Source organism: Quercus suber, unplaced genomic scaffold (assembly GCF_002906115.3).
Source record: "Quercus suber isolate HL8 unplaced genomic scaffold, Cork oak 2.0 scaffold_159, whole genome shotgun sequence".
Classification (NCBI taxonomy): Eukaryota; Viridiplantae; Streptophyta; class Magnoliopsida; order Fagales; family Fagaceae; genus Quercus; species Quercus suber.
This window is the reverse complement of record NW_027069620.1, coordinates 971228-990541: the sequence shown is the minus strand read 5'-3', so window position 1 is coordinate 990541 and position 19314 is coordinate 971228. Positions and strand designations below refer to the sequence as shown.

Here is a 19314-nt window from a genome sequence, read left to right as displayed (position 1 = left end):
AAAAGCGTTGAATTAGAGATAGGCCATAGCTCCCCAAAAGCTGTAAAGAGGATCAACAAGCCTGGAGGGCTCAATTAAGTCCATGATTTTTCCAATACTACCACTGCGTCTTTGCCAGCATGATTTCAGCTTAAGAAAGTGAACATGAATTTAGGTACAACAAAAGCACCGTTTACTGATACAAAATTAATACAATTGGAGGGTCTGTAATGTACTTCTACTCTTTTAGCTGCTGCCAAAACTAAAAAAGATAATGCTAGCTCATATGGCCAATGGGAAACATGTACACATATACAAAAGCTCTAAAAGAAAACAGTACTCTATGCAAAAGACTGGCCAAAGAAGGATACATGTACAACAGTACAAGTATCCATCTTCTGATTATATAGGCACCTTCCCCCATCACAAAAGCAACTCCACTAATTAAAGCTCTAGAGCAAATTGGATCCTTCAGCTGGTATGTTGAGAGACCCAAAGCAGTCAATTTGAAGCATAGGGTCATTCATCATTGTAATGGCCAAGTTGACAGTTGATTCATCAGGCACAAGGAAGTTCTCTAACTCTGCTTCCAAAGTCACATGGTAGTCACCTTCTAGGCAAGTTTCATGAGTCTTTGTATTTTGCAGGTTCTGGCAATCCTTTAAGGCAGCCATTTCTTTCATTTTTTCCCTTTCTTTGAAGGCAGCCATTTCTTTCACTCTTTCCCTTTCTTTCTTACTTTCCTCATTATATGGCTGCAAGAATATGGAAAAGATAGTGAGCGTAGGGGACATACACAGATACAATACTAACACTCGTAAGTCATATAAATTAACAAAACATATAACATTCTTCCTTCCTGAAGATGTGAATATGTGATATGCAGTCCGTAACCCCTGCTGAGCACCTGGACGTTTCTTTGTCTCCTTGTTTTTGGATGGCGTCTGTGGGGACAGTTTTGGATCTGCAGTTCTAGGACCTCACTAAAATTTGCAAACCCAATTAAACTATCCATATCATTTCATATAAGAATTCTACAGTGTCCAATGAACATGGGATAGTTACAAATTTCTTCTCTGCACTCTTTGGAAAACAATCAGCTCCTATGAGCCAAGTCCAACCTTAGAATAGTCCATATTTTAACACAGTTTCAATTACATTACTTTCAACTAGTCGAGTTTTAGGTAGGACCATTTAAGAACAATAATGAGAAAACATTGGGGAAATAACCCACGTTCCATTTACCAAGTTGAAGTTTGTATTCATGGGATAAATTTGGGTTTTACCTATTGACTAAGTAAGGAGGAAAAAATTTCAGGGTCAGCCTAGAACTTTATTACAATGCATCTGTTCTTTATATCTTAAGTAAGCAAATAATTTTCCACAATCGACCAATTAAAGGGGTAAACCATGACTAAAGAATGTGAAGGTTTTTTTTTTTTTTTTTTNGCATTTATGTTTGTGTTTCAAAGTGGATTTTAAGCTGTGTTTGTATTTCGGTATGAGTTTCAACATGGATTTCAGGCTGGGTTTGGGGCTTTGTTTGCATTTCGGGTTTGTGTTTCGGGCATGGGTTTCGGCCTCTCTCTGCGTTTTAGGCTGGGTTTTTGCTAGTTGTCCTCAATCTGTTGGTTCTGATTTGGGTTGCTTATATTTCTACTCTTTTTTCTGGTTTTTCTTATCTGGGTTTTGCTTATATTTCTGCTAGGTTTTTTTGGTTTTTCTGCTCATTCTTTTTTTTCTTCTTCACTGGTTCTTGATGGATTTTGGTCATAATGGTGGCGTTGCAGTTATGCAGTGGTTTCCAGATTTGAACAGTACAGCGGAACCACCAAAGTGCCGCCGGGACAAGGGCAGCGAGACGGCAGAGAGAAGCTCTGCCGGACCTGGTTCTCTTCTCCTCTTTCTGTAGGATTTTGGACGTTTGGGTTTTTTTTTGTTTGTATTTGAAAGTCACGTGAGTGCCATTTGCTTATTTCGCTAGTGTTTTAACGTGTGACTGACTAAAGTATTGATTTGCCAGTTGTGAATAGTTAAAGGAGTAAATTGGCCAATAAAAAAGTTGAAGGGGTCTTTTGACCAGTAGTTAAAAGTTTAGGGGGTGTATGAGCATTTTTCCCAACGTTTTTTTAATAGAAATAAAAATATGAGAAAATTGATAGCTAGTTTGTGCCGAAAGCATGGTTGTTTCTTTCACTCTCCAATTGTTTTGTTTTCTCAAGGATAGGAATGGCAACGGGTCGGGTTCGGGCCGGGTTTTTCCATACCCGGACCCGACCCGCGGGGCAAGACCCATGGCCCGGACCCGGCCCATTTAGGGTACCGGGTTTTTTTCCGGGGCTCGGACCCGCCCCAACCGGGCCCCACGGGCCCCGTTTAGGAATTGGGCCCAATTCGTGGCCCTACCAAAAAAAAAAAAAAATTAAGCCCAGATTTTAATTCAAGCCCAGATTTTGCCCAAATTCAAGCCCACACTTTGCCCAGATTTTGCCCAGACTCACCGTCAATTTGTTCCTAAAAAAAAAAAAAAAATCGTAGCCCAACCACAATCTCCTGTCATCATCCAAGGTACTTTCACAAATGCAAAAGCAAGAAAGATGACCAGTTCACCACACAGCATCACACAAACAACCCAGAAAATTCCAAAAAAAAAAAAAATTCATAGAAACCCCATAAACCCAGAAAATCGTAGCAACCCATAAACTTAGAAAATTTCATACCCATAAAGTCATAAACCCAAAAATTTCATAGTCATAAACATACAACCCGCGAAGCTAAGAGAAACCCAAAATCAACCATCTTACCACCAATCAACCCCAAACAGAAAATTAATCAGCCACCATTATTCCTCCACCATTGCAAATATAGCCATCAATAAATCTCATCGAAACTTCTAAAACCCACCGAAAGAAACCCATCTCCAGCTTGACCCAAAACAAATTTGCATACATCCTTAGTCGACAACCTCCTTATCACCACCAGAAAATCCAAATGAGCCCAAGCTCTCGCAAACCTTAGTCACCGATGATTGGAAAGAGAAGCAAGAGAGAACAAAGACAAGGATAGAGAGAAAGAGAGAATCGCCCAATGAAAAAAAAAAAAAAAAAAAAAAAAAAAAAAAAATCATAAACAGACCTTGAGGTTGGGTGCGGCGGCGCTAGCTCCAGAAACGGCGTGTGCAGCGGCGTATGAGGCAGGGTGGAGCTCCGGTGAGGAGAGGAGGAGATGGATTTGGGTTTAGGCGTTTAGTTCTTCAGTCTGAGAGACTATCGTGTATTCGTGTTTGAGGATTGTAGGTTTAATTGAGTTATGATTGTGTGTACTAGAGTGTATTGATTTTTCATTAAATTTATGACGTGGCTTTTATTCATTGGTGGTGTAAAACAGGTCTTTTTACGCCAGCTCCTGACTGAAGTTAAGCTCTATATATAGTGGTTCTCGAGTAAGGGCAGGTGTAAAATTTTAGCACTTACCATTTAAAATCAACTTTATAATATTTAATATATCACTTTACAATACAATTTCTATCAAAACTTTTATATATTTTTTTACCACTTCATTTAATTATTCATTTTTTATTCTTCCTCTCTCTCCTTCTGTCTCTCTCTTTCTCACCCAACAGATCTAGAACCTTCCCCTCTCTTTGATCTTCTGCTCTCAAACCCATGCTCTATGGCTGACCACCAAGTTTCGTCTAAACATCAATGTCACCAAACCCAGATTGATTACTAGGAATGCAACGGTCGGGTTTTTCCATACCCGGCCCGACCCGCAGGGCAAGATCCGTGGCCTGGACCTGGCTCGTTTAGGGTACTAGGTTTTTTCTGGGGCCCGAACCCGCCCCAGTCGGGCCCGTTTAGGAATTGGGCCTAATTCGTGGCCCAACCAAAAAAAAAATTAAGCCTAGATTTTAATTCAAGCCCAGACTTTCCACAGATTCAAGCCTAGACTTTGCCCAGATTCAAGCCCAGATTTTGCCCAAACTTACCGTCAATTTGTTCTCAAAAAAAAAAAAAAAAATCGTAGCCCACCGAAAGAAACCATCTCCAGCTTGACCCAAAACAAATCTGCATACATCCTTACTTGACAACCTCCTTATCACCACCAGAAAATCCAAATGAACCCAAGCTCTCCCAAACCTTAGTCACCGATGATGGAAAAAAGAAGCAAGAGAGAGAGAGAGAGAGAGAGAGAGAGAGAGAGAGAGAGAGAGAGAGAGAGAGAGAGAGAGAGAGAGAGAGAGAGAGAATCGCCCAATGAAAAAAATAAATAAAAAACCAGAAACCCAAACTCACCGAACCCAGTGAAAGAAAAAGAAAGGAAGAACTGAGACCGACCCAGGAGAAGAAAGGGAAAAAAAAAAAAAAAAAAAAAAAGAAAGAATTAAAGACAGAACACAGGAAGCTCGGACTGAGCAGCTTGAGCTGAGGGAGAGGGAGGCTCAGACTGGGGGAGGGTCGGACTGAGGTTTGAGGGAGGGAGGAGTGTGGGAGTGAGCTGAAATAAGGGAGAGGGACTGTGGTACACGGACTGAGTGAGCTGAAATGAGTGGGCTGCTGTGCTGAAGAGTGAAGAGTGAAGAAGAAATAAGGGATTAGTTAGGGTTAGATTATAGGTATATATATATATATATATATTAGGGGTATTTTGGTAATTTAGGAGTACTGGTTTTTATCGCGGCCAGGATTTTCCGATTGGTTTCGGGTTGAGTCTCGGGTTTTTTAAANTCTCGGGTTTTTTAATAAAACCCGGACCCGACCCGGACTCGCTTCGGGTTTTTTTTTTTTTAAAACCCATACCCAACCCTATTTCTAATCGGACCGGGTAAAACCCGGCCCATTAGGGTCGGGCCGGGCCGGATACCCGCGGGTCGGGCAAAAATTGCCATCCTTATTGATTACCTTCTTCATAGTAATCCAACAAAGAAATAACAAAAAGAAACAAAACCCAGATTAATTACCAGAGTTCGGTGAATGCTGAGCCGGAGCTTAACGAAACCCATTGACGGCCCGAAATGTCGCTTCATCATCTCGACTTGGATTTCCACCTCTAACATCTTCAACAAATTAGAAGGCTGGAGATCGGAGTAACCAGAAGGCGTGGATTTCTTGCACACTCCTTCCAGGCCTTGTCCTCGTCGTCGTCAATGACATTGTCAAGATCGTCCGTTATGTGGATGCGTCGCTTCACCGTGGCTTCGACTTCTCAGATTGGTTTAAGGTTTTGAGAAATGAGGAGGAAGAGGAGAATAGTTAGAAATCACAAACCCATGTTAGAAATCACAAACCCAAAATCAGAAAGAGCATATTTTAAGAAAATTTTCACCCAAAATCAAATCAAATCACAAGCCCATATTTGAAGAAATTTCTCACTAGAGTCTTAAGATTCTAGCTCAGTGAGAAGCAGAGAGAAAGAGAGAAAAGATAGAGAGAGTGAGAGTGAGAAAGGAGTCTGAGTTTGAGTTTGAGGAGAGAGAGAATTAAAAGTGTTAAAAAATTATAACGTCTTGCTACAGTGCGCTCTAAAAAATGAGAGTGTACAGTAGCAAGATGGCAAATCTTTTAGCATATGCAAGTTTTGGTGGAGTGAGTTTTTTTGGGTTTCAGATGCTAAAATTTAAGTTTTAGCTTTTTTGCAATCCTTGATAAGGATGCTCTAACAGTGCAATAATTCAGGTTTAAAAATTATAAATAAAAACTGGAGAAGAACCAAAAGTCAAAAGACTTTATATATAGTAGTTCTCAATTAAAAGCAGTTTGGCTTCTCTGTAGTGGTAGTTTATACTTCTCTTCCTTGTAGTATATGGTTTTCCTCCTCTTTGAGAAGGAAGGTGGGTTCTCTAGTATAATCGTTTACTATGAGACTTGGTTTGTTTCGGATTGTGTTTAGTAGTATTTTGTTAATTGCCTAGTTTTTTCATTTTAACTGTTCAATGAAGGAGTTATCAACTCGTTGGAAGAAATTAACGTTGTCAGAGTCAGAGGAAAATAGGGTTGCATTGCGACTTGATAGAAAGAAGAGGGAGTTTGTACTTGCTGGGAAATTCTTTACTCATAGAACTCTAAATGTTGAGGCTGTTGCAAAAACTTTTAGGCCTTTATGGCACACAAAAGGTGGTTTTAATGTCACTGTTGGCTACAAAAATATTATGTTGTTTGCTTTTGAATTGGAAGTTAATGCTAAAAGAGTTTTTCAAGGTGAACCTTAGGCCTTTGACAGACATCTTGTTGTCTTTGAAAGATTTGATGGTTATGCTCCAATTCACACGCTGGGTTTCAAAACAACTTTATTTTGGGTGCAAATTCATAATTTACCTTTTCCTCTTCAAACTATTGAGACAGCTTTCAGTATAGGCAAAACTATTAGACCTGTTATTAAACCAAAAGATTTGGGAGAAATGTTGGGAGCCAATTTCATGAGGGTGAGGGTGATTGTAGATGTGTCTAGGCCTTTGTGCAGGGGAAGAAAGATTTCTTGGGATAAGGAGAATGAAGGATGGGTTGCTTTCATGTATGAAAGGTTGCCTAATATTTGTTATTGGTGTAGGTGTGTCTTTCACAATGATAAATATTTTTCACTTTGGCTGTGAAGTAAGGGTACTCTGAAATTAGATGACCAGCAATTTGGTCTGTGGATTAGGGCTCCCTTTTTTAATCCAACCAAGAAGTCATTTGTTGAAGTTAAAGGATATGAAGCTTTGAATCGTGGTGTTGATGGTGTCATGGTATTTCCACATTCTCGGGTTTCTCATGGTTTACCAGGACTTCACTAGGGCTTTAATAACACGAACACTCCATCTGACTCTCGTGCTACTAATGAGAATGACATGGTGACTCAGAGTGTGGATGGGAATATGGAGGCTAAGGAGTATGTTTCTTCCTCGGTGAAGGTCTCCACGACGTTGCTGCAGGCTGGGAAGGATGCTGTAAAGGAGGATCTGGTTTTTGAGGAGCAATTATACGCATTAGATCAGGCGATTAACTCCCCTCCAGTGTCCACAAATTTGAATCCTGATAAACCTGGTGTTGCCCTAGCCATTGCTCCTAATTTCTCTCATGCCATGTCATGCGCAAACGTGTCAAAGGAAAATTTGGATTTAATTGGGGATGAAGTCAGATGTGTTGTGGACTCCTTGGAGGCTATCTAAGTTGAAGATTTTAAAGTGGGCTAGACTTCTACTCCTAAAGGAAAGAAAGGAACACGTGGGAGGCCTAGGAAGTCTTCAAAAGGAGATTTGTTTTACGATGAAAATACAAGTCTTTTGTTTCCTAATAGCTCGTCTCTGGCAACCTGTACTCCAAAAAGAACATGGAAAAGAATTGTTGACAAAAAATTAAATTGTTCAGAGAAGAAAGCAGCGGGTCCTAAGAAAAGTTGCTAAAACAGAAAGTAAGGAAGATCATTCTATTGAAGTGGAGAAGAAAAGGAAACTTGAGGTATGTTCAACTACTCTAACGGCGGAGGTCGCTCAGCAACCCCACTGAGCACAATGAGTCTTTTAAGTTGGAATTGTCAGGGCCTTGGGAACCTCTGAACAATTAATGCTTTGGAAAAGGTGGTTAATAAAAAATAACCCATTATTGTCTTCCTTATGGAGACAAAGTTGAAAAAAGATTGGCTGGATTTGATTAAGGAAAAATTCAAAATTCAAAATTGTTTTGTAGTTCCTAGTATTGGGAATAATGGTGGTCTTGTTTTGTTGTGGAAAGAAGAGTTAAGGATAGATGTTAAGACTTTCTCTCAAAATCACATTGATGCATGGGTGGATGGTGGGGAAATTGGTTGGTGGCATTTTACAGGTTTCTATGGTCATTCGGATACGGCTAAGAGGCATGAATCTTGGGCCAAATTGAAGCATTTGAAATGTAAATCCTCTCTACCATGGCTGGTTATTAGTGATTTTAATGAGATTATAGGTCTTTTGGAGAAGGAAGGTGGAAGTATTCGTCCTAGAAAGTAGATGGAAGATTTTGTGTCTAATATTGATTATTGTGGATTGTGTTATTTGGGTTTCATTGGGTCTAAGTTCACTTGGGTCTATCAAACAACTAGTGGGGTTCAAATAAGAGAAAGATTGGATAAGGCTTTGGCTACTTTGGATTGGATGTCTCTTTATCCTACAACCAAGCTTCACCATTTGTCTTCTTTGGTTTTGGATCACTCTCAATTATCCCTTCATTTGTTTCGACAATGGAAGAAAAGGAGACAAATTTTTTTTTTTTTTTTTTTTTCGATTTGAATCAATGTGGTTGAAGGATTTGAGGTGTTAAAAGGTTGTCAATGATGCATGGGAGAGTGGTATAATGGTAAGGTCAAATTGGGTTCTTCAAGATTGTTTGGATTAGTGTAAGGCTAATTTGTCTGCTTGGAATTCCATTGAATTTGGTCATGTAGGCATGAATATAATGGAGCTTCAAGCAAAATTAGAATGGTTAGAATTGCAGCCCATATCTAAGGAAATAGTGGAAGCATTGAGACATACTCGATTTGAATTGAATTGTTGGTTGGATAGAGAGGATGACATGTGGAGACAAAGATCAAGGATTAATTGGTTCCAAAATGGTGATAGGAATACAAGTTTTTTTCATGCCAAGGCCTTGACTAGACATAGGAAGAATTTTATGGATGGTTTATTAGATGATGATGGGGTATGGCAGGTTGAAAAGGATAAAATGGAGGAGATAGCAGTAGGGTACTATGGGGATCTTTTCTCTACTAGTAATCCGGTGGAATTTTCAGAATTGCTTTTGGCCATGCAACCTAGGGTGACTCAAGCAATGAATGATTGGTTGGTTCGGCCTTTTGTGGAGAGTGAAGTGAAGGGAGCTTTGAAACAAATGTACCCATTTAAGGCACTGGGGCCCGACGGGATGCCTCCTCTCTTCTTTCAACATTTTTGGGGCACTAGTAGCATAGTGGTCACCAAAACGGTACTTGAATTTCTAAACTTTGGTATTTCTCCACCAAACTTTAATGAGACCCACATAAAGAGCCTAAGAAGATAACTGGTTATAGGCCTATTAGTTTATGCAATGTTGTGTACAAGATTGCCTCAAAAGCTATTGCAAATAGGTTAAAATAGATTTTACCCTCGATTATTAGTGATGCATAAAGTGCTTTTGTCCATGGACGGTTGATTATTGATAATGTGTTGGTGGCTTTTGAAACCATGAACCATATCAGCCAGAAAAAAAGGGGTAAGGTTGGGGAGATGGCTCTTAAATTAGATATGAGTAAAGCTAATGATCGGGTGGAGTGGGTTTGGTTGGAAAAAAGTTATGGAGAAATTGGGCTTTGCTGATCGGGTGAGGAATTTGATCATGAGATGTGTTTCTATAGTGACTTATTCAATTAAAATTAATGGGACATCGAGGGGACATATTATTCCATCTAGGGGGATCCATCAAGGAGACCTTTTGTCACCTTACCTCTTCCTTTTGTGTGCAGAAGGTTTGTCTGCTTTAACTAAATCAGTAATGGATGGGGGTCAAATGGAGGGTGCAAAAATTTGTAGAGGTAGTCCAAGCTTGTCTCATTTTATTTTTGTAGATGATAGTTTGATTTTTTGCAAGGCGACGTTAAAGGAGTGTGATGCACTACAACAATTGCTTGCTGTGTATGAGAAAGCTTCCGGCCAACAATTAAATCGTGCAAAAAAATCTTTGTTTTTCAGTAGTAATACCTCAAGAGAAGTTTAAGAGGAGATAAAGAATCGGTTTGGTGCCCAAATCATTAAGCAAGAAGAGAAGTATCTTGGCTTGCCTTCTTTGGTGGGGTGAAATAAAAGAACTACCTTCAATGCTATTAAGGAGAAATTGGGAAAAGTGTTGGCAGGTTGGAAAGAGAAATTTCTCTCAAAGGTAGGGAAAGAAGTTCTAATAAAAGTAGTGGCTTAAGCAATTCCGACTTATACTATGAGTTGTTTCAAGCTTCTAGATTCTCTTTGTGATGAACTAATGGGGATGATTAGGAATTTTTGGTGGGGACAAAAAAAGGAGGAAATGAAAATTGCATGGCTTAGTTGGGAGAAAATGTGTGAGCCTAAGTGTGATGGAGGAATGTGATTCAAGAATTTAATATTGTTCAATAAGGCTTTGCTTGCAAAATAGGGCTGGCGTCTTCAAATGGGTGGTGATTCTCTTTTTTATAGGGTCCTTAAGGTCAAATATTTCCCAACAAGTGATTTTGTTCATGCTTCAATTGGACACAATCCTTCTTATACATGGAGGAGTTTAATTTCAGCACAAAGCTTAGTCATTGAAGGGTTGCAATGGAGGGTTGGCAATGGAGCAAATATTAAGGTTTGGCAAGATAAGCGGCTGCCACGGGTTTCAACTCTTAGTGTGATTTCTCCAAGGTTGTTTTTGAGTGTTGATATGATGGTTGTTGACTTAATTGATTCAAGTACAGCCAAGTGGAAAAATGAGGTGATTGATAGTCTTTTTATAGCTCATGAAGCTGAATTAATTAAAAGCATTCCTTTGAGTGCTACTTTACCGGCGGACAAACTTGTTTGGGCTGAAACTAACAATGGAAAATTCACTATTGGGAGTGCATATAAGTTGGCGGTTAGTTTGTTTAAATTAAGGAACTATGGAACTACTTCTAATGGTAGTTTGTTGAGAAAGTTTTGGAAGAAAGTTTGGTCATTACCTATTCCTCATAAGGCGTGTCATTTTTGTTGGTGTGCTTGTCATGACATTTTACCAACCAAAGTTAAATTAAGGAGGTGTAATGTTATCTTTGAAGATTTATGTGTGTGCTGTCAGGATGATGCTAAGACAAGTGGTCACATTTTTTGGGGATGCTCGAAAGCCCAGGAGGCTTGGGTTGCTTCGAAGTTACACCTGCTACCTCCGAAAGTTCATATCAATTCTTTTCAGGACCTTGTATGGCTAGAAATGATGACTAATGCAGTTAGGGAGGATAAGTGTTCATGACTGGTTATGATTGCATGGGCATTATGGTGTAATAGAAATGAAATTTACCATGGAGGAGAAGGCAAAATTGGTCCAGCTATAGCTCTTTGGGTGGCAAGCTACCTTCAGGAGTATTGGTCTACTATTGAGACATATGATGCTACTGTTTCAAACATGGTTCTGCATTTAGCTGAAAGACTGGAAGGGGCTTTGCATTAGGCCTGAGTTCCTCCTCCATCAAGTTCATGTAAAATTAATATGGATGGTGCTCTCTTTCCCACCAAGAAGTTGGCTAGCATTGGTGTAGTTAGAAGAGACATGTGAGGCAGATTGCTGGTTGCATTATGAAGAAAAATCAGAGCCCCATTGGGGGTATTGTTGGCAAGACATTTGGGGCTGCATGTTGGGGTGTTGGAAGGAGATATTTTGACTATCTCTAATGCTCTTAAGCAGGTTACAGAGCTCCTTATCTCGGTTGCTGCTCTTGTGGAAGGGATTCATACTTTAGGCTTAAAAATTGGTGTTGTTCATTATAATCATGTGTGAAGGATTGGCAATCAGCCAACCCATATTCTAGCTAGACAAGCTCAAAGCCTTGTCAATGATGTAATTAGGATTGAAGAGACTCCTTGCTGTATTTAGCAAGCTCTTATCCAGGATGTATTTAGATCTTGAAGTTGTTTTAATAATATTTCAGTTTGTTTATCCAAAAAAGAAAAAAGAAAAAGTAAAAAGCTTTGGTTTTATATATACTAGTGTTTAACCCGTGCAATATGCAGGGTCATTTTATGATTTAGGCTCAGCTGTACAACACTCACCATAAAAATCCTTTTATAGGTTTGGCCTTTGTCTTGCATATAAGACATGCAATGTAATACCCTACCCTATATTTGTTGTTGACATTAAAAATCTTGACTTTGCATGTCATCGATATGTCTTGCAAATATAAAAGAAATTTTTTAAAGAAAAGTAAATGTTATTATAAAACAAATAAACACTTATCAATTATGGTAAGTTTAAGTTGTATAAGTACAATTGATACCTTTGTCTCTGAGTTCCATTCCAAGTCTTCTATTTCAGCAATTAATTTTCTATTATGTAATTAGTTGATAGTCACCTACAAAAGATTTAAAAAAATGTATTGGGATTATTGATGTTGAGGTATTATATATTTTTTAAATTTTTTAGTGAAATGTTGCCTTTATAAGTTTTCACAATAGCTGAAGCGACTATTACAATGAATGGCCCTTTATTTGTTTTGTAGAAATCATAATCTATCTTATCTGCCTTTATGCTTTTACGAAAACATGTGGAAAGAAAAAGTTATTTAGAATGGATAAGGCTCTAGAAACTGAATTTCATTTACTATCCGTATACCAACTTAACAATTATAATTATATCTAAAATCCAAAAAAGCTTGTTGTGTTTAAACAAATGAACTATAAAAACACTTTTGAACTTTGTTTAACACCAAACTCAATTTTAAATATTTAATTTAATATTTTTTTGTTTTGTTTTGTAGATATGTGATCAATAAAATGGAGCATAGTGGTTATAATGAAGCCCATTCATATTAGAGTGGAATAATGAAGTCACAAAATAGAGCATATATGCTTGGACAACGAAAACAAAATTGAACATTATCTTGATGAACTAATTAAAGAAGAAAAAAAAAAAACAACCATAAAATTCCATATGCAATCATTTAGATAGGAAGCCAACTTATTTAGAACTACCACCTAAAAATTAAAGAATTAGAATACCTACTTTGGCATTATAGGGTGTCTTAAGAATTTCAATATCGTTGGAGTCCTAAATTTGCTCCTAACTGCAAAATGATGTAAAAAATATTTTACATGGTTCTAACTTGCGTTGTGGAGGAATGAAACCTATAGTAAACAAAGATGACCCACAATCCAAACGTGCGTGATCATAGCTAGAAAAAATAAGTACCAAAATAGTTCTTATCAAAGTCAAATTTTCTTTAAAATGTTGATTTTCAATTGGAAATCTTATCAATTATATGTCAGCAATGCTATTAACCACTCTTCAATTGGCATATCTGATCCACATATAAGGAAAAATGTACAATAGAGAAAACTTTGAAATTAGAGACTATGGATAAAATTGGACAGACAATAGTGAACATTGCTATAACAATTCAATAGGGTTCAGTCAGTGTTCATGCTCTTCTTCATTTAAACATCTACAATAATAATAATCTCTAAGAAAATGCATCAATTAACCTTTTGTTAACCACAGTAAAACACATGTATAATCTGCAAATCTCACCAATAATAGAGGATTTAAAGGTTCTCTCAAAGAGACTGCGTCAAATACTTTTTTATTTTTTAAAAACATTAAAGTTGAAACATTTTCAACTAGTGAAATTCTACAATAATGGAGAATTAAAAGGCTTTCCAAGATATAACTCCCAAAGTAACTCCCAAAGTAACTGAATTTAATGTGTTCTAGCATGTTCTTATGTTGTAGTTAGCAAATATGACAAACATAATATTGCTACACTTGTTGGAAAGAGTAGATTCGGTTGTACTTCAATGTTTATTATCCATTTTCCTTCATATTGACTCCAGAAATGTATTACAAAATCTAAAAGATAAGTGGCCGATGGGAAACCAAAGCTTTTTTTTCTAATTAAAACATAGTCACTAACCAAATTGAGTCTTAAGAATTGAAAATGGTCTCTACCATATTTAGATGTACCAAAATCAAGAGTTCATAATATGCTAATCCAGTAACAACAATTAAATTCAAGATCATAATTATAGCATTTGGCAATCATAAGCTCATAAAGGATTGTCTTTTTTTAATTATAGTTGTAATGCGAACTTCTAGACATAAAATTTAGGTATAAATAGCACTTCATGTGTGGGAATTACCAAATTTTTTTCGTAAAGCATAAATCATGCATTATCAGCACTTATAGAATATCACTAATAGAACTCGAAACCCTCAAAAGCAAGACAATGTAATCATTGAGTTAGACTGAATTGGAAAACCTCACAAACACAAATAAGCCAACTTGATTACAAAACATAGTAGAACAAAAAAAAAAAAAAAATGCAACAGATCAGATGGCAGTTGCAATAACTATTGAAAGGATGAAGTGAAAGGTGTTTTCTTCTATCTTGAACAAATCAGTTTTAACGTTTGGGTTTGAGTTTTTAGACACTTGAGATTGTTTCATATGGTATGTCTCAAATGTTGCCAGTAAATAGTTTGAAGGTAGAATCCTCAAATGCCAACGTAAAACCAAAATACTACCACATTTAGATTTTATATATATATATATATATAGCACTCCCACACTACCACAATTCTACACTCCTACATTTAGATTAAAAAACCTCTCTAATGCCACAGNAACAAAAATCAAAAATCAAAGAGAACTCTAACCATCTATTTAGCTATCAAAGAAGATTGAAAAAGATTAATGGAATCATAATAGTGTTATAGGTCAACTAAATCTAGAACAAAAACCAATTCAAACCCAAATACATCAATTGAAAAAATTTAACAAAAAATATGAGATAAACAAAGGAAAAATCAGGCTGTCCTAACCTTGCAGTTTGATTCAGTAACTTTTCTTACAAACCACCCAAATGTCTTATCTGAAAGAGAACTCTTTAAATTTGTGCTTCAACAAAAGGATGGGAAAAGGAGGTTCCATAAATTATAGAAAATAAATTGAAGTTGTAATATGGTTTGAATTGAAAAAATGTGCAATATTGATCTCATAGTACCATTGAATGCGCATGGGAAACTAAGACTAAACTGGTTCAAAACATATTTCTAACGTTATCCATTTAAAAAATATTAAATTTCTTGATACTCTGCATATCAAGAATAAAGAATAAATATACGCGGATTTAAGAGTAAGCATTGTTCTAAAAAATTTATTTAGAAACTAATGGACTGTGGATAAGATTTTTGAAGACTTTTCCAAAAGACACCATCTCTAGATAAATTGTAAAATTTATAAATAAATGACCAAATAGAATAACATCCTAAAACATAACTAAGTTTATCCTTCTGCATCACTCTTGTAGACAACATCCATCCCATATAGCATCTCGCCAAAGACAACATGGCATTCCATTCAACCCTTTAAAGGAAACAAAAAGCAAGCATGTAAGAAAGAAAGAAAAAATCCAGGTAATAAAAAATGTGCACTTAACAGATGGTGCAAATTACCATTGTTTAAATACATTTTAAAAATACTACAAAAAATCCTTCTCACCAAGTCTTAGTCTTCTTCTCCTATGTTATCTCGTGTAAAGATATTGCCTCAAGGTGCACACATATTGCTAATTCAACACATGGACACTCAAATTCATGTAATGAGTCTACCAACACCTATATATGAAAAAAAGATCTTAATCTACCTTAATCAATAAAATCTTCAAATTAGCACTTGAATCAAACCACTCACTTGCAAACCAACAACTTTGAGTACAACACTACTGATTTTATAGGAAAAACAACAGCTTGAGCCTATATGCAAAAATTAGTGAAAATAAGATGGATGCATAGAGTTCCAAAATAACTCAACAAAACAAAGTATTCAACAGTATAACTAACAATTAAATAGATACTAATATAAGATACCCAAACTTGTGATAAATAATCTGCTTCTATCGCAACTCAAATCTTACAAACACAAGTAGGGAAAAATGCTAGGTATCACAAACCGTATATAAGAGCTCTATTTGAAATTGAAAGTTTCATTCATAGAATCATCACAAATAGTAACTGAAATCCCTCATAATCAAGAAAATGTAATCTTTGAGGTAGACTGAAATGTAAAGCCTACAAAAAGAATTTTTATTTTTTCAAAAAAAACCAAAGAGAATTCTAACAATCTAATTTTGCTGAGAACTATCCCAAATACATCAATTGACAAATGTAATCCAAATTATAAGATAAATAGAGGGATAGTTAGGCTGTCCTAACTTGCTAGTTTTATCCAGCAACATTTCTTGCAAAACACCTGGTGAGCGTTATAAATCAGTCTAAAAAAGGAAAGACATTTAAAAAAAAAAATATATATATATATATATATATAGGGAGAAAGGTGAAAGAGAGTCTACAAAAGAATTCATGGAATGCATTTTTTTTATTGTAGAAAAATCTATCTAAAATATGCAAAAATAGAGGCAATTCAAACAACAAATACATAATGGACAGAATCTATTACAAAGTAGGAGATAAACAAAGGAAAAATTAGGCTTTCCTAACCTATCAGTTTGTTCCAGCAACTCTTCTTGCAAATTACTCAAGTTTTGTACTTGACAGAGAACTGCGGCAAATCTGAATTTCAACAAAATGACAGGGTAAGAAAGTTTTTTAGAATTATAATAACATAGTGTCTAACAATTTGTTGGAAGGTGTATAGCAGATTTTAAACCATCCAAGTATTAAAATCAAGGGCGAAATCCCTAATGTTAACAAAACTTAAAACCATAAATAATAATTTCAGACCAAAGCATCCATAGAAGGAGAATAAACCCATCACTATAGTCTCTAAACTTTTAGACTTGAAACCATCCAAGTTGAAATTTGGCTATTAAAATCAAGCGCAAAATCCCTTATGTTAAAGAAGAACCCAGGACAATTCAGTAGGGGAAAATTTTGAAATACAGATATACTGAAAAGGGGAATATTCTAATTCCTGTAGTATAAACATCCGATTTTAAACTAAAAACATATACATATTGGAGATTTAATATGCTAATTCGAAAAGGAAAAGTAATGGTGAGAAGTTTCAGAAAACCAAAATAGTATTGAAGAAGAAAAGAGTATGCTGACCTTTAGAAAATAATGTTGCAGAGAAGAGATAAGGTAGAGCAACAGATCAGATGGCAGTTGCAATAACTATTGAAAGGATGAAGTGAAAGGTGTTTTCTTCTATCTTGAACAAATCAGTTTTAACGTTTGGGTTTGAGTTTTTAGACACTTGAGATTGTTTCATATGGTATTGTCTGGCAAATTTGCAAACAGAATATTTTCAGAAATTTTTCAGGCTGGGTAGCAGCGAGTTCGAAGTTATATCGTAAGTTAGACTCTTTTCTGGAAGTCGTTTTAATAAACTCGACTTTCCAGACAAATTCCACGAAGTAAGTAACTCTGAAGTGGAAGTCGAGTTTTAAAAAACCTCTCTAATGCCACAGAGATACACTCCCACGTATAGATTAAAAAGAAATACTCCCACCCAAAAAAAAAAAAAAAAAAACACCCCACATCCCACATTTAGATTTAAGAAAGAAAAGAGAAAATAATAAAAACTCAATCCCTAATTTAACTTGAATACCCCAAACTTAAAGCATTCTTACCCTTATTCCTTAATCAAAATCAAATTTAACCCAAACACCTAAATTGATATCAATCCAACCAAATATAAGTATATAACCAAATCCATAAATTTTAACAATGAAAAGAAAAAAGAAAAAAGAAAAAAACCTTTACCATGGGGGTCATAGGAGTCTAATGGTGGTGAGAGATCAGACTTTGGTGGGCATACGGCCTAGTGAACTCCCTCTCCCTCTATCCCATTTTTTTTTTTTTTTGGGTTGTACCAAAATGGTTCTCCCTCTTACGAACTCTGTCTCTCTCCCTCTCTACCTTTGAATTTCAAGGGTTTTTATTTTTTATTTTTTATTATTATATTGAAAAACATTAAACGGTGTTTTAAAGTTGTGAAATAGTATAGTTTATCGCTTTTTTACTTAAACGTGGCAGAATTTTAGATAGGTTTTTTTCCTACATGGTAGCACAGCCTTAATTGCAGAAAAATGCTTCTGATTTTATATATAACTAGTGTTTAATCCGCGCAATGCGTGGAATCATTTTATGAATTAGAAAACAATCAACATAATATATTATACTTAATGCGATGATAAAATAGGGAAGGGGATTGATGGTTAGTTGTTCAGATAATGATGTTAATATGTAAGTGTTCTTCTAAAAGACAGACATAACTTAACATCAACACATGTGATGGTTAGTTGTTCATTTTCATGGTTTTTCTTTTCTTTTTTTGCGCGTTCTTTCCTGGAAGATTCATAGGTTTTAAAGTGTATTTTTGGGTTTTTCAAAAAAAAAAAAAACTATTTTAGTAAAATAAAAAATAATTATAATAATGACCATGGGAGATTCATCGACTTTGGGCTTGATCAATTTATCCCGACGGGCCCAATTATAAATCCTTATTTCTATCTCCTCATAATCATTTTTTCTCTTCTTGGAGGAATATGAAACTTAATCTTAAAATGAAATTTTAGACTCTAATTCTTATAGGGCTCCCAAGTTGGAACCCTTCTATATTTTTCTCTATAAAATTGAATTACAATAGCCTTTAAGATTATGTATTTGAAAGTTAGGGGAAACTGATAAGTAGGTTTGGTTTGTTTATGATTTCTTTCTTGGTGGCTTTGTGCATTAAGATTAGAGTTTGACCCTGTGTGAGAAACTACAAAGTTGAAGCGCAGGTATCATATTCTCTCTACCAGTACCCACATTTACCATTCCACACCATCCATCTGATTGCTTGCACATGTTAAAAACATTGTGAAAATAGCACTAAGTTGAAAATTCCATATGATCATTGACAGACAGATTTTAAAATGGTCTTTAACTATGATTAGATGTCCATATTTTATTGGTGCAATAGAATTTTGAGAAATTTTTAAGCATTATTTCATTCTCATAATGACTAATAAAGTATCTATATATAAATCACTTTCTCAATAAAAAGAAGTATCTGTAAATCAATCAAATCTTTGATACCCCTTTGCAACTTCAGCTTTGTGGTCATGCCATATTGGCTGCTGCACACACAATGTACATTACACTTTCAGATTTCAAATTCTACAATTTCAATTACTCTTCGAAAATAGCAGAACAGGTAGGATCGAAAACAGAAACTGAAAATTAAATTGAATTCTTAAACCAATCCAACCAAGGAATTCAAACCTAAATCATATTCAATCCCCAGATTTGAAAACGAAAAAAAAAAAAACCATAAAAAAGCAATAACTATACCGATTATAGGGTAATGGGTATGGGCCTCTCTTTGTGCAGCGTGCATGTGGTTCCGACAAAAAAAACCTAGATTAAGATTGAAAAAGAAAAAAGTAATATCAGCGTAACATTCAACTCTATACTTATTTCCAATGAAAATTTCATGTAGAACTCAAAAACCCAACAGAAACGAATCACAGCCAAAATAAAATCTAAACTATACAACCAAAAAGCTCCATAAAGTGACATTGCATACAAATCTGGGAAAATAAAAAATAAAAAAGAGAGAGAAAATGACCCATGCCGGTTTCGACAATCTGCGGTTCCTCTCTGTATCCCTCTCAATCATTCTGTGTTTTAAAAACTAAAACAAAAA

The 19314-nt window shown here is 35.8% G+C and overlaps 3 long non-coding RNA genes across 4 annotated transcripts in view; all 3 read right to left on the bottom strand.

Annotated features, from left to right (window-relative positions):
• Positions 1-149: 149 nt before the first annotated feature.
• LOC112023422 (uncharacterized) lies at positions 150-3538 on the bottom strand. Its single transcript, XR_002884041.2, has 2 exons — positions 3115-3538; positions 150-734 (listed from the first exon to the last, which is right to left on the bottom strand). It is a non-coding gene; the product is annotated as an uncharacterized LOC112023422 (long non-coding RNA).
• Positions 3539-14592: 11054 nt separating this feature from the next.
• On the bottom strand, positions 14593-17555 carry LOC112023397 (uncharacterized). Of its 2 annotated transcripts, XR_002884039.2 has the most exons (4): positions 17385-17555; positions 16158-16229; positions 15160-15275; positions 14593-15024 (listed from the first exon to the last, which is right to left on the bottom strand). It is a non-coding gene; the product is annotated as an uncharacterized LOC112023397 (long non-coding RNA). The 2 variants fall into 2 exon arrangements; XR_002884038.2 differs by lacking the exon at positions 15160-15275 and having other exon boundaries at positions 17385-17552.
• Positions 17556-18872: 1317 nt separating this feature from the next.
• The window catches only part of LOC136069257 (uncharacterized), a 6069-nt gene continuing 5627 nt past the window's right edge, over positions 18873-19314 (bottom strand). The window contains exons 2-3 of the long non-coding RNA XR_010630487.1: positions 19237-19302; positions 18873-19025 (exon numbers count right to left, since the gene is read on the bottom strand). This is a non-coding gene — a long non-coding RNA (uncharacterized LOC136069257). The remainder of the gene's footprint in view (positions 19026-19236; positions 19303-19314) is intronic.